General features: G+C 45.3%; 1 long non-coding RNA gene across 2 annotated transcripts; it reads right to left on the bottom strand.

Annotated features, from left to right (window-relative positions):
• Positions 1-3,565: 3,565 nt before the first annotated feature.
• LOC128414823 (uncharacterized) lies at positions 3,566-14,312 on the bottom strand. 2 transcript variants are annotated; one of them, XR_008330744.1, is made up of 3 exons: positions 14,132-14,312; positions 6,539-6,981; positions 3,566-3,996 (listed from the first exon to the last, which is right to left on the bottom strand). It is a non-coding gene; the product is annotated as an uncharacterized LOC128414823 (long non-coding RNA). The 2 variants fall into 2 exon arrangements; XR_008330743.1 differs by having other exon boundaries at positions 6,539-6,677.
• Positions 14,313-14,586: the final 274 nt, after the last annotated feature.

Below are 14,586 nucleotides of genomic sequence, written 5' to 3'. Positions count from 1 at the left end.
CAATTTGCCCACTTGACTATAAGGTCCTACTGCAGGTTGAGAATCTGGAAGAGAGGCAACTTTCTGATGCAATTTTCTATAAGTTATTAAGTTTTATTGTTGTTGTTGTTTTACATTCACTCATTGCTTTTCACAAGATGTGAAAGATGTGCAAAAGGTAAAGGTAAAGGACCCCTGACCGTTAAGTCCAGTCGCGAACGACTCTGGGGTTGCGGCACTCATCTTGTTTTACTGGCCGAGGGAGCCGGTGTTTGTCTGCAGACAGTTTTTCCAGGTCATGTGGCCAACATGACTAAGCCACTTCTGGCGAACCAGAGCAGCAAGATTGACTGCCTCTAAAGGAGCAAGTACATAGCTTGGGGGCACTTCTAGATGTTCCCTGTTTAAAGGTAAAGGGACCCCTGACCATTAGGTCCAGTCGTGGACGACTCTGGGGTTGTGGTGCTCATTTCGCTTTTTTGGCCAAGGGAGCCAGCATACAGCTTCCGGGTCATGTGGCTAGCATGACTAAGCCGCTTCTTGTGAACCAGAGCAGTGCACGGAAATGCCGTTTACCTTCCCGCTGGAGCGGTACCTATTTATCTACTTGCACTTTGATGTGTGACGTGCTTTTGAACTGCTAGGTAGGCAGGAGCAGGGACCGAGCAACGGGAGCTCACCCCGTTGCAGGGATTCGAACTGCCAACCTTCTGATTGGCAAGCCCTAGGCTCTGTGGTTTAGACCACAGTGCCACCTGCGTCCCCTATACAAATCCATGAATTACAAACATCCTGACAATCATTTTAAAACGAAAATTCACATGGAGAAAAAAAATCACATTACAGTGGAATAATGCTCTCAAAAGTGCTCTCATCCAACAATAACTATAAAAAGAATAAATTCTACCCTACCCTAATGAAAGATGGACATGACAAAGCGGGCAAGAAATCATACCATGGTATGATCCAAGTTAATGACCAAAAGCCTAGGTAAACAGGCACATCTTAGCCTCATGCCTGTATGTACAACTGTTTCTAAATGATTGTCGTAAAGTGGCATACAAGCTGTTTAAATAAATAAAAATAAATAAATCAAAGCTGGCAATGAAGGTGCCAGGCGAGCCTCCCCGGAGTGAAAATTCTAAAAACGAGGCGCCAACACCAAAAAGGCCTCCTCTAGTGTGTCCCTGGAGGGGGACACATGAAGAAGGGCTTCCAATCGTGATTGCAGAGTCCAGGCCAGTTCATATGTGGGGAGGCGGTATTTGAGGTCCTGAGCCACAAAGCACTTTATAGGTCTAAATCAGCACTTTGAATAGGGCCCGGGAACTATTTGCTAGCCAGTGCAGTCAGGCCAGGATTGGTATGATGCGCTCAGACCATCTTTCCCTGGTGAGCAATCTGGCTGCTGAGTTCTGCACCAGCTTAAGTTACTGAACCGTCTTCAGAGGCAGCTTTGCAGTAATCTAACCTAGATTTTACAAAAGTTAGCTGGTGGAAGGCACTCCAGGCCACCAAGGCTCTTTGAGCCTCAGGTGACAGCAATAACAACAACAACAATTTATTTATACCCCGCCCATCTGGTTGGGTTTCCCCAGCCACTCTGGGCAGCTTCCAACAAAATATTAAAATACTGTAATGCATCAAACATTAAAAGCTTCCCTAAACAGGAAACAAGGGATGCAGCCGTGGGAGCTGGCGTACAGCTTCCAGGTCATGTGACCAGCATGACTAAGCCGCTTCTGGCAAACCAGAGCAGCGCACGGAAACGCCATTTACCTTCCCGCCGGAGCAGTACCTATTTATCTACTTGCACTTAGATGTGCTTTCAAACTACTAGGTTGGCAGGAGCAGGGACTGAGCAACGGGAGCTCACCCCATCACGGGGATTCGAACCGCTGACCTTCTGATTGGCAAGTCCTAGGCTCTGTGGTTTAACTCACAGCGCCACCCGTGTCCCCCTATCCCTTTTACTGTGGATAAACACATATATGAAAGACACACATTTAAATTGAGTGCATTTTTTCTATGCACCCTTCCTCAAAAAATATGCACTTTCTTCCCCATTTCCCCCATAAAACGCACTTTACTGTATGCACCACAAAATTTGGACCTGGGTGCAATCCATTTCTCAACTGTGTTCTGACTGCCGATGAATTAGGTTGGTTCGCTTTAGGATGTGAATAAGATTGACCTCCCTCCCTAGTTGGGGAAGAGTGTGGGCGGAGGCATACATTTAGATACACTCAATCCCTCCCCCCAACAATTAACAAGGGTGGGGCTCAAAATCACTGACACGAGTGGCTTTTTTTTGTTTGCAGGGGGCTGAAATGTTCACGAAATGTGCCCCATCCTGTTTCATCTCAGCACTAAATGAAACAGATGTGCATCCCTTTTTCCAATTAAGAAGAAAGAGGAAGAAAGGCAAATGCTTCAATTTCTTTTTTAAAAAAACACCAACCCAATTCTAATGCGTCTCTCTTAAAAAAAAGGGGGGGGAGAGAGAAAGAAAGAAGAAAGCAAAGAAAATATTTAACTGGCTTTTTCTCCTAAGGGCAAGTAAAGGGAAACTGTTCTGTTGTGAAGTGCATTATACACACACACTAAATGGTGCCTACGGCGTTTTAACTCCTCATTAAATCCCTGGCAGACAACCAGCATGTCATATATTATGTCTTAACTGCAACATCTGGATTTGCATCTGCTTTTTTGCTTTTGAATGCTCCTCACTGCATGCGCTAGCGAGAGGCAGAAAAGGGAGAGAGACAGAGAGAGACCCAGGTGGCCGGCAAGGTGTCTTTCCAATGCAATGGGAACATCTTTCTGTGCCACAGCTTGCCTTCCTCCATCTTGGTCCACTTCTGGCTTTTGGTGCAATAAAACATATTTGCCTTCACTTGCTCTCCCATGTGACCCTGTGTTCTTTTTGACCGTATCTTCATGCCTTGAGATTACGAGCTATAGAGCATAGCTATAGAGCCTCGGCCCAGTATACCTGAAGGAGCGTCTACATCCCCATCGTTCAGCCCGGACACTGAGGTCCAGCTCCGAGGGCCTTCTGGCGGTTCCCTCACTGGGAGGAGTGAGGTTACAGGGAACCAGCCAGAGGGCCTTCTTGGTAGTGGCTCCCACCCTGTGGAACGCCCTCCCATCAGATGTCAATGAAATAAACAACTATCTGACTTTTAGAAGACATCTGAAAGCAGCCCTGTTTAGGGAAGTTTTTAATTTCTGATGTTTTATTGTTATTATTGTTATTATTATGATTAATTCTGTTGGGAGCCGCCGAGATTGGCTGGGGAAACCCAGCCAGATGGGCGGGGTATAAATAATATATTATTATTATTATTATTATTATTATTATTATTATTATTATTATATGTCCTTGGTACATGCAGATCATGTTTCAACGCATGTGCATGCAGCGAATGTCAAGGGACACAAAGCTCACAGTGGCTGCTCCCACCTCAGGGCTGCCATTTTGGTTGCCACAGAATGCCATGGACACAATGTCACATCATTATTTAGCCTTATTCCGGGGCATTCTGGGAAATTAAAGGGGCAGTTGCCAACCCAGAAGGGGGGGGGGGACTGCAGTGAATTTTGACCCACCTGCAGAGCCAATCTTGCGTCAATGGGATCGCTTTAGTTCCTGTTGCATCTCTTCCCAAAGTTAAGTCCTTTTCGCTTGGGGAAGAGATATGCTGGCAGAGAGGGCACAGCAACAGAAGAGGCAGGATGTGATCCATAGGTGACATCCACACTGTATATTTAAAGCACATTCAATGCACATTTTTTACAACTTTTTAAAATGGGTTTTTAAACAAGAACAAGAACCATGACGTAGGTACCGTTCTCTTGACTCAGCAGAAGGCCCAGGATTTTTTCATTTTTCATTTTTGCCAGGCTTGATCAATGCAGAGGCATTGTTCTTCCTACAGTAGGCAACAGGTGTTGCATATACTCTTATTCCTTTCTCTCCCTGAATAGGGTTCTGGGGCTATGGTTGTGTATAACCTGGGAACATAGAAAGTTGTTTTATACCAGGTTAGACCATTGGTCCATCTACTGTAGCTCAATATTGTCTACACACATTGCCAATGGCTCTGCAAGTTTTTATTTCCAGGCAAATAACACTAGTCTGCATTGGATTTAGCTGGTGCACACATAGTTGTCCCCCTGTGTTCATTTGTATCCATGGCTTTGATTTCATAATTGATGAAAGTTGAAGTGAGCAGGCCCCATTTGCTCAGTATTTCATTTATTGGTAAAATGAATGCACATCTCTGTCTGAGGTCTCTAAACACAGGCAGTCTGGGCCAGTCGTAGAAATTATACTTCACAATGTTGTGCGGAAGTTGCCCTGGGTTGTTTGACCCTTTTTAAAAGTTCTCTTCCCCCACTAGAAAAACCAAGTTTGAAAAATAACATATGACTTTTACTTGCTGTGCTTGCTCTTGTCAGATTGAATGAATAAGAGAGGTAAAAAGGTAAAGGGACCCCTGACCGTTAGGTCCAGTCACGGACGACTCTGGGGTTGCGGCGCTCATCTCGCTTTATTGGCCGAGGGAGCCAGCGTACAGCTTCCGGGTCATGTGGCCAGCATGACTAAGCCGCTTCTGGCAAACCAGAGCAGCGGCGCTCATCTCAGGTCGAGGGAGCCGATATTTGTCCACAGACAACTTTTCCGGGTCATATAGCCAGCATGATCAAACCGCTTCTGGCACAACGGAACACCGTGGCAGAAACCAGAGCGCATGGAAACGCCGTTTACCTTCCCGCCGGAGTGGTACCTATTTATCTACTTGCACTTTGATGTGGTTTTGAACTGCTAGGTGGGCAGGAGCTGGGACTGAACAATGGGAGCTCACCCCATCGCAGGGATTTGAACCACCAACCTTCTGATCAGCAAGCTCTAGGCTCCGTGGTTTAGACCACAGTGCCACCCGCGTCCCATAAGAGAGGTAGGTAATACTTATGTTACTGAAACATATTTACATGAATTTGTATCTGAGACTTATATTTACAGACTGGCTCTGAGGCAGGCGACAGCATAACACAACACACTTGCTGCTCTCACAGTTAAAAGTCGCACAACAGTTGATAACTGAAAAGAACTGCCTCAGTATATATGACGCGGGTAGGTCTGTGGTCTAAACCACTGAGCCTCTTGGGCTTGCTGATTGGAAGGTCCGCGGTTGAAATCCACACAACAGGATGGGCTCCCGTTGCTCTGTCCCAGTTTCTGCCAAACTAGCAGTTTGAAAGCACACCAGTGCAAGTAGATAAATAGGTACTGCTGCGGCAGGAAGGTAAACGGCATTTCCGTGCATTCTGGCACTCGTCTTGGTGTCCCATTGCATCAGAAGCGGTTTAGTCATGCTGGCCACGGAAAGTTGTCTGTGGACAAACGCCGGCTCCCTTGGCCTGAAAGTGAGATGAGCACTGCAACCCCATAGTTGCCTTTGACTGGATTTAAACATCCAGGGGTCCCTTACCTTTTTACCTTATATGACATCACAATATTCTATGCTACAGCATTAAACCTTTGCCTAGTATTTTGGGTGCACCATTCCCACATGATGCTCCGGTCCTTAGACACGATCAGTCCTTGATGGAGTATTTGGGATGAGTCCGATCCAAACTATTTTTTGACACTGAAAGGCCTGAACCAAGCTATGCGATTAAAAAGCAAGAGTTCTTGAAATACAAATTTTATCTTTTTAATAATGAATGCTGTTCAGTTTAACTATGGCTGCATTTGCACCGGGATATGCTTCATCGCAGGGGACGCGGGTGGCGCTGTGGGTAAAAGCCTCAGTGCCTAGGGCTTGCCAATCGAAAGGTCGGCGGTTCGAATCCCCGCGGTGGGGTGCGCTCCCGTTGCTCGGTCCCAGCGCCTGCCAACCTAGCAGTTTGAAAGCACCCCCGGGTGCAAGTAGATAAATAGGGACCGCTTACTAGCGGGAAGGTAAACGGCGTTTCCGTGTGCGGCTCTGGCTCACCAGAGCAGCGATGTCACGCTGGCCACGTGACCTGGAAGTGTCTCCGGACAGCGCTGGCCCCCGGCCTCTTGAGTGAGATGGGCGCACAACCCTAGAGTCTGTCAAGACTGGCACGTACGGGCAGGGGTACCTTTACCTTTACCTTTATGCTTCATCGCAGGGCTGTTTTATTGCACACACTTTGATTTCCGAAGGCAATTGTAGCAAAACAAGACTATCAATGTCCTCCTCCCCACCTTCACTTTGCATGCTGAGAAATTCTAAACCCCGAGTTTCTCCCCCCTGAAAATGACTCTTTCACCTAGTGTCCCTTTTCAGGTACACAAATCCCATCTGGAACAAGCAGAACATTTCCCTGGGAGAGTAACATCAAGTTGGAACAAGGCACATGCCTAAAGGTCAGGCAATGGGCCGAAACAAACACGAGAAGCAGAACAAACGAGGAAGAAGAGATGGATTGGGGAGGGGGGAAGAAACCAAGCAACAAGAGAGAAGCAACAAAGGATTATATAAAGAAAACAAGAGGCAACCCTGCCCTCGCTATTAGCATTTACCTGTGATCCACCTGCCAGGTTTCTGAATGATTCCAAGCCTCAATAGATCACCTCGTTGCAAACTCAATTCAATGGCATAAGTGGAGATTTCGAGGTCAGCCGAAGTTCCTCTAGCATACAACGTATGGGCATTTTCTCACTGTGGGTGTAAATATTTATATAAATCTTTGTAGCAGGGGGCATCTGCGGTAAAGAGACAAGATGCCAACAGGGAAAAAAATCAATTGGTGCATTTACTGGTTGGGTGGGGGTGGGGGGCTTCACTTGCATGAAGGCCAGAGGATAATTGTGGAAGGGTTTGCAAAGTGGTTGCCAGGCAATTCTATGGTAACTCAGATCACACGTTGTATTTGCCCATGTAAACATTGTTCAGTAGTTGAAAGGTGGTTGGTTTCAGCAGATTTGGAACAGCTTGCTGAGATGTTGCATGGTCACCCTGGGCTCTGTTGGGAGGAAGGGCAGGATACAAATCGAAATAAAATAAAATAGATAAAATATTATCTAATTGAGCATGTGAGCAAGAAGAGCATTGTCTGAATACTTCCTTGATTCCATTCGCTACAGTTCAGTGTTTAAGCTACCTTCATTATAACACTACTTACAATTTATTGTGGCAGTTTCAAACAATGCCCCCCTTTATGGTTAGCCCCCCACCCCCCAATTCCATGTGAAAATGGTAGATGATTCATTTACATTTCCTTTGACTGATGTCACTCACCATTGACTTGACTTACCATTATTGATTCCGTCACATGGCTAAATCTTGTTGGTTGCATGGCATCGTGGTGCCACCTCATTCAATGCACAATCCCTGATTGGTTGAGCTCACCCATGTGACTAACACAAGAAGGTGAACAGAGCAACAGAAGTAGCAGTTGGGGTAGGAAACAATATCACATTACAGGACAGGGAAAACGTCTTTCAGGGAATATTTCAAACACATTGAGATAAATAAATTCTCATTTGAAAAGTGAAAATGGATGATATTTGTTGTAGTCCAAGTCTTGAGGGATTTGTGAGAGGATGTGAAAGTTCAGTCAATCCCCTTTGATCATGCATGGCTGTTTTATGAATTTATTGCACAAATTCTTCTCTATTGTTTGTCTCAATGGATATTCCAGCGGATAGGCAGGGATTGGGGACCCACTGTCCTGTGCGTGTTGCTAGACTGAGACTCCCATCATCCCCAACCATAGGGTGTGCTGCAAAGGCTGGTGGGAGTTGTGGTCCAATACAACTGGAGGGAGAAGGCGGTACTTAGCCAACCCAGGGTAACTCAACATCTGAATTATTATTTTCTTAAATGGAAATGTCTTGCCTGTACTTGGAGTTCAGCTGCACCATCTTTGACAGTGACAGTCTGCAGTTCAGGAAGATGGTGGTTCAGCTGAGTCTAGCTGAGTGATGGCTTCTCTTTCTGCCCTCTCTCTTCAGCAGAGTTGTGTATTTAGATACACCCTCTTTTGTGCTAAAAATAACGAAGGGTCATATTGGAAAGAAATCAGTACAGAGGAACTGATCCATTATTGATAGAAATTTCAAGCCAGCTTGCCAGTCTGTTTTGTACTGTGGTCGACCCTCAATTTTTAATGAAGGAACTTACGAAAATCGTGGAGGGTGTAAACCGGTGACCTCGGGATGATACCTTGCAGCAAAAGTTCCCGTCGCAGAATAGAGCTGCCTGCCCTTGCATCTTTTCTGAGCTTTACCTCAACCTGACCTTGGCTTTTGAAGGTAACAATACCGTCGGGCACAATACCTTGACTCAGACAGGAAAGGCAGATTTAGGAAGATGCGCAACAGTGAAAGAAGACTAAACAAACCAACCTGCTTGGCTTTTGTGCACCGTTTCCATACATTTACCCTCTGATTAATACTCTTGTCCTGTTTTGCTGTACACACCTCCTGTTTGTTGAGAAAGCCTGTTTAATCAAACAGTTTTTATGAAGATTCTGCTGGGAGCCCTGTAACAAAGGCACAGGAAGAGGCACAGACTACTGAAGAGGAAGAAAAGAGATGGGGTCAAGGAACTGGAAGATGGGCTGGGCAGGCTCTCATATCAGGCATGCAAGAATGGAAGATCTTGGTGTGGGGTGTGTGCCTCTGAAATGGATCGCACTCTTTGTGTCCACAAGCTACCACATTTGAAATACTGTGAACAGTTGTGCTTCCCTCACCTCAAAAAGGATACTGATGTAGGATTCTTGAGCAGTCTTACAAGGCAAAGGTGATGTGGTGGTAGTGGTGGGAAGCGAATTTGGACCTCGGAATGTCCAAAGTCTATATCAGATTTGGATATGAATCACAAAGATGCCCCGCTTGCAAAATGGAGATGGGGAAACGTAACCTTAAGAGGTGCAAACAAGCCTTGATTAGATGGCCAGTAGGGCAGTGACACTCAAATGCAGGTGGCATGAATGTCAATCTCCATCGGATTGTGTCCAGTGACTGAAACACACACAGAGAGAGATTCATGCTTTATTGTGATGCTCCTCATGGTATCTGCATGGCAGTAGAAGCCCACATTTTACTGGCAGTGTGTGCAGACGTCCCTTCTTACACCTGCTCAAGCGAAGAGTTAGCACACTTTGCCATGTGCTTAGTCAATGTTAGCTCTGCTGCAGTTTACCTTTGCTCTGCAGCAAAGCTATTTCCCTGTTCCCCTGAAGAGATAGAATCAAAAGCATTAGGGGAAGTGTTTGAACTGATACTCTGGTAAGCCCAAGGTCTTGGTTTCAAATGAAGCTATCAGGACTTATCTGTGCCTAATTATAATGGAGTAATTTGTTCCAAATATTATTTTATTGTTGTACTATTTAGCTTAGCAACTCAGTGGCACAGCGTATGATCTGCACTCAAAGGGCCTCTGGCTCAGTTCCTGGCGTCTCTGAAAAAATGAGGACACAGGTCTGCATATGATTAGCATGTGCCAATGGATCTGTATCGATGCAAAAATTAGAAATATTTAATTACTATAGTTTAAATAGAGACGCAATACATAGTACCCTAATGGGGAAGACTGCGACCTGTGGGCCTTCTCAGTCTGCTGTGCCTGTGCTGCTAACTGTGGGTGGGCAACTGCAAGGACCACTCTTTCTCGTATAGATCTTTAGCATTAAACCAGATTTGGGCAGGACAACCCTTCAGACAGAGAACGGGGGGAGCTAAGATGTGGTCACCATGCCCAACAACATCCAGAGGGCCACAAGCTAGCCACTGCTGAAAGAGAGGACCGTGCTCTGTAAAATAGGACGCACGGCCCCTCTAAGTGAAAGTCTCTAATCCTACTTAGAAAGTCTCAGCAGGAATCACTTCTGATTACATTTGATTTGGGTGGGGCTGCAAGGAAAACGTTCCAAAAGACTGGGCAAAACTTGTAGTAGTGGATTTCCTGTTTTGCACGGTGGCTGGACTTGAGGAGCGTTTGAGATCCCTATCAGTGCTACGATTCTACATATTTCCAAAAGCTCAGTGAAAATGAGGCCAAGCCAAACTGTTTTGTGCACTCTGATCCTGGAATGGAATGTCAATGGAATATTCCTCAAAAGAAAGGTTTGAAGGCTGCAGCCTTAACCTGCAACCTATGAAATAGTTTTCCTTTTTAACCTTCGGAAAACAAAAAGCTAAAGTGCCACCTGGTCTCCCTGGATTATGGTCTATCAAAATGATTTCTAAGAAGCACAGAAGTCACCATCATTCTTGAGAGCAGTGGCAGGAAATGTGCTTGTTTCTACTCCTGCAGAAACTGCTCTTCTTTTATAAACACTAATGGGAGTACAAAATGGAATTATGGAACTGACCTGAACATTCTGTTAATTGCAAGGTGGTGGGAGGTTATTTTCACCAGGGGTACATTCAGCAATTCGATGTTGCAAATTGCTTCACAAGTCATGGAAACTGAACTCATTAATTGAATGATATGATAGGTTAGCAAGCTAGAATCATCAAACTATTTAGAGATTCATATAGCAAAAGGAAAAAGAAAAAAGAGATGAAGATGTGAAACCAGTAACATGATATTTATTGCATAAAATTTTAATAAAATTCTTCATATTTTCAAGATCAAGTTTCATCCTGGTAACTTGAACAAAATATCTCAGATTTCGATTTTGTGGATTTAGATTTGGTGGACAGAGTGCCTGAAGAACTATGGATGGAGGCTCGTAACATTATACAGGAGGCAGCAACGAAAACCATCCCAATGAAAAGGAAATGCAAGAAAGCCAAGTGGCTGTCCCACGAGACCTTACAAAAAGGCAAGCAAAATGTGAGGGAGCTAGTGAAAGATACAGGAATATGAATGCAGATTTGCTGCACCCCATCCCTTCCAGCTCACCCAAACCCCCCTACTTGCCCCAAGCCCACCTCCATTCACAGTTTACCCCATCCCACACCTTTTTAAAGAAGGGTGGGAGGCCCTTCATAGATTGGTTTGGCAAACCGCTCTCTGAAGCACCTCCCCACTCTGTTAATTGCCATGACAGCGATGTTTATTGGGTGGGGGAGAGGCACTTCAGAGAGTGGTTTGTCGAACCACACTCTGAAGTGGCTCTCACTTTTAAACAGCTGACCTGGCTGGCTGCCACCCATACCGCTTGTGTGCTCACATATGAATCTTTCTTCATGCTGGAGTTTCTGTGGCTACCTGTTGGTTGCCACAGGAACTACAGCATGACGACAGCCTCATAATTTTATTATATAGTACAATATCACCAGCTGAGACATAGAACATATCCATTGGAATTCATAGGGGGAAAGTCCATTGATTTCCTTGGATTTACTCCATGGCTGTCACCAAAACCAGCTGAACGAACTCTACCTTGTAATCCATATTTCGAACTAAGCATTGGCCATCTAGGGAAAACTGGGCTGCCCATTCCATTTCTTCACAACATTTATTCAGCATTCTTCACAACCATTTATTTCAAGTATGAGCTCATGGTTCTGTGTGCACGAATATTTCCCTCCATGTTTGCACTGCATCACAGGCTTCATAATCTTAAATTTGTACCGTGTAAACAGTTAACAGTCAACATATTGCCAGGATAAAGACATTGGAGCAATTCTAGATAGGTAGCTGAGGGTTTCATTGGCTTGGCTTTTTTGGCTTCCTGGAGGAGGCTCACAGCATTTGGAACCAATACCCTTTGGGAATGGTGTTACATGATGTAGAGCCACTCCTACTGTGCATTCTATTCCAGCTGGGAACACTGTTTTGTGATGTAGCATTTTTCTCAATGAGGCATTATATTCCCACTTAGAAAGCTACTTGCTGCGGGAAGCCAAGACACTGCTGCAGCAACGACGAGCGGTTTTCCCCACCCCTTGCTTCAGAAAAGAATGAAGCCACTCAGCCACCTTGTCTTAAAAGCTCTTGTCCAGAAAGCTCTTAGACTCCTCACCCCAAAATTCACAACTGGTGGGTTGAGTTTGGCTCGGTGGTCCAACAGTCAAGAAGGTGGTTTCTGCATGTGCTGTAGAGGGGCAGGTGGGGCTCATCCACCTGGGAAGGTAGTCCATCTAGGAGAAGGAAAACTCTGATCCTAAACCTCCGCTGCCTTGCGGGATGTCTTCAGGAGAAGAAAAAGCTAAGAAGTAAACCCTACACAAATCTAGAGTGGAGTCGCTAAGATAGTTGCGTGGTATCTTGTATGCCTCCTTCTGGCAACTCCTGCAACCAAGCTGGTGCCAAACACATTGCTCTGATTTTATTTGGACCAGTCTGGCAAGGCTGAGAGGGGGGTCTTGTCCTCTGGGCCACCCAGGACTTCCACACACACTGCCTAGGATTGTGTCCTGGAGAGGTCCCTTTGGTGCTGCTAATGCAGCAAAAGCAATGTGGGAAGCAGCCATTATGAGTTACTGGTCTCTGCAGCCACGGCAGGCGCTGTGATTCTCCAGCATTTGACTTCATCTCTGAAGAAGCACTTCGGTGTCCCTTGAGGGATGCCAACAATTATAACATATGTTTTTCAAAGGTTTGCCTGTGGGAGATCTGCAGTCCCACATGTACATTGCTCAGGCAGCTCATTTAGCAATGAAAGCAACAGGCAGAATGCATACTTTGTGCATACTTCATACCAAAGGATACAATTAGACCATTTTGCTAATTGTGTTTAATTTTAGGAATGCATCATTTTAGTGCTAACTATAAAGTGCATTTATTTTTTCTAAAATGTCATTTTATATGTTTATTTCTGCCCACCCCCATTTATTTCCCAACATTATGCCTGGCAGTGCCTTCTATAAGGACACAGTGATGCTTTGACGTGCTGAGGCTGCATTCACACAGCAATTTATTCAATTGTCATTACTTTTGTTACGTTCCTTGTTGTATTTGAGCTTTCACATGATGTAAAAGCCGCTTCTAGAACTATAGTGGAATATAGTGCAAGGTTTAAAATGTGTTTGTGGTAGAGGGTGGGAGTGGAGGGGTTTTTTTGTTTTTGTTTTGTTTACTTGTTTGTTCGTTCTTGTTTTTATTATGCATTTTGTGTTTTTACCTTGTATTTTTATGTTGTGAACTGTCCTGAAATCTACAGATGAAGGGCGGTATGCAAATTTAAAAATAAAAATAGTACGCATTTTGCTTCCAGAAAAAACCCATTTGCAAGTAAGATGGAAATGAGTGCTAAACATGCACTATAGTTCCACTGAAAGCTCAAATACTGTGGTACCTCTGGTTGCGGACAGGATCCATTCCGGAGGTCTGACCAGAACCTAAGGTTTTTGCAACTGGAGACACCGCTTCTGCGCATGTATGCACGGCAAAAACCTGGTAATATACTTTGCCGCTTACGTATCCTGAAGTTTACATAACTGGAGGGATACGTAAGCGGACGTATGACTGTATAACATATAAATAAGCAGTTAGGAAAACACTGTGAAAATGTATTAATCTGCCATGTGAACGCAGCCTGAGTAGCACTTGGAATGAGACCATTCAGCATTTTTAATTTTTAATTAAAATGGAGCATTTGGAGGTGCACTTAAAATCATAGAACGGTAGATTTGGAAGGGACACGAGGGTCATCTAGTCCAACCCCCCCTGCAATGCAGGAATATGCAGTTGTCCCACACAAGGATCAAACCTGCAACCTTGGTGTTATCCCTGTTACGTGGGAAAACATGTCTGTTTGGGACATAATACTCAAAGCAACCCACCAATTTCCACTGATAAAACGGGATTGTGACACATGCAGGCCTATGATTCTCACAGAGATGTAGCAGGGGAACTCGTGTGTGTGTGTGTGTGTGTGTGTGTGTGTGTGTGTGTGTGAAGCATGCCTCTGCCTTTGGCCATAATCCCATGTGTTTTGGGAAGGGCTTGCTCAGCATGTTGTGGTGGCTGTGAAATGAACGGCAGGTCTCTGCGAGGCTGGGGTCTGCCTCCTCTCTCTCCCCCCCCCCGCTCTCCCCCTGCCTTCCCCCAACATCCTCATTCTTTTCCAAGGGTTAACATTCTCACACGCTCGACCCCTGGGACAATGTAGTGTTTCAGACCCCCAGCCCACCTCACCAGCAGCTTGAAGCAAGGGAGAATTACCGAGATGTCCCTGATAATTTGTGTGTTTCTCATGCAGTTCTGTTTACCTCTGGAGAATAGCTCGGATTCGTGGGGTGGCTCATCTGTTTGTTTCCCAGGAGTGTCCTCCGCCTCAGGTACAAATGCCTTGTTGTTCCCCGGTCCTGTCTGCCTCCTTGGTGACGGATAGATGAGAACTGTTCCCTTTGCTTTGGGAATCTAATGTGATCTGGGTCGCCCTCGGTGGCAGGCAGAGCTGAAGGGATTTAAAGAGAGGACAGTTAACACTATGAGAACTTGGAACAGTGGCTGGGGAAGGAGCAGGCAGGCTCCCTATCTCTTACCCGAGGTGCGGGGTTGTGCAGTTTTAACACACTTTGCCTTCTTGCGCTGCAGAAAAATGCCAGCAATGTGGTCAGATTTGAACAGAGCAAAGAACCATTTCCCCCTCGTGCAGGTTAAAATGATGCCTGGGGACTGGCTGGTGTGGATGTGTGCGGAGAGGTGCTTTTCCAAGACTATT

This window comes from Podarcis raffonei, chromosome 5 (genome assembly GCF_027172205.1).
Source record: "Podarcis raffonei isolate rPodRaf1 chromosome 5, rPodRaf1.pri, whole genome shotgun sequence".
NCBI classification, from domain to species: domain Eukaryota; kingdom Metazoa; phylum Chordata; class Lepidosauria; order Squamata; family Lacertidae; genus Podarcis; species Podarcis raffonei.
This window is presented reverse-complemented; position numbering and strand designations above follow the sequence as displayed.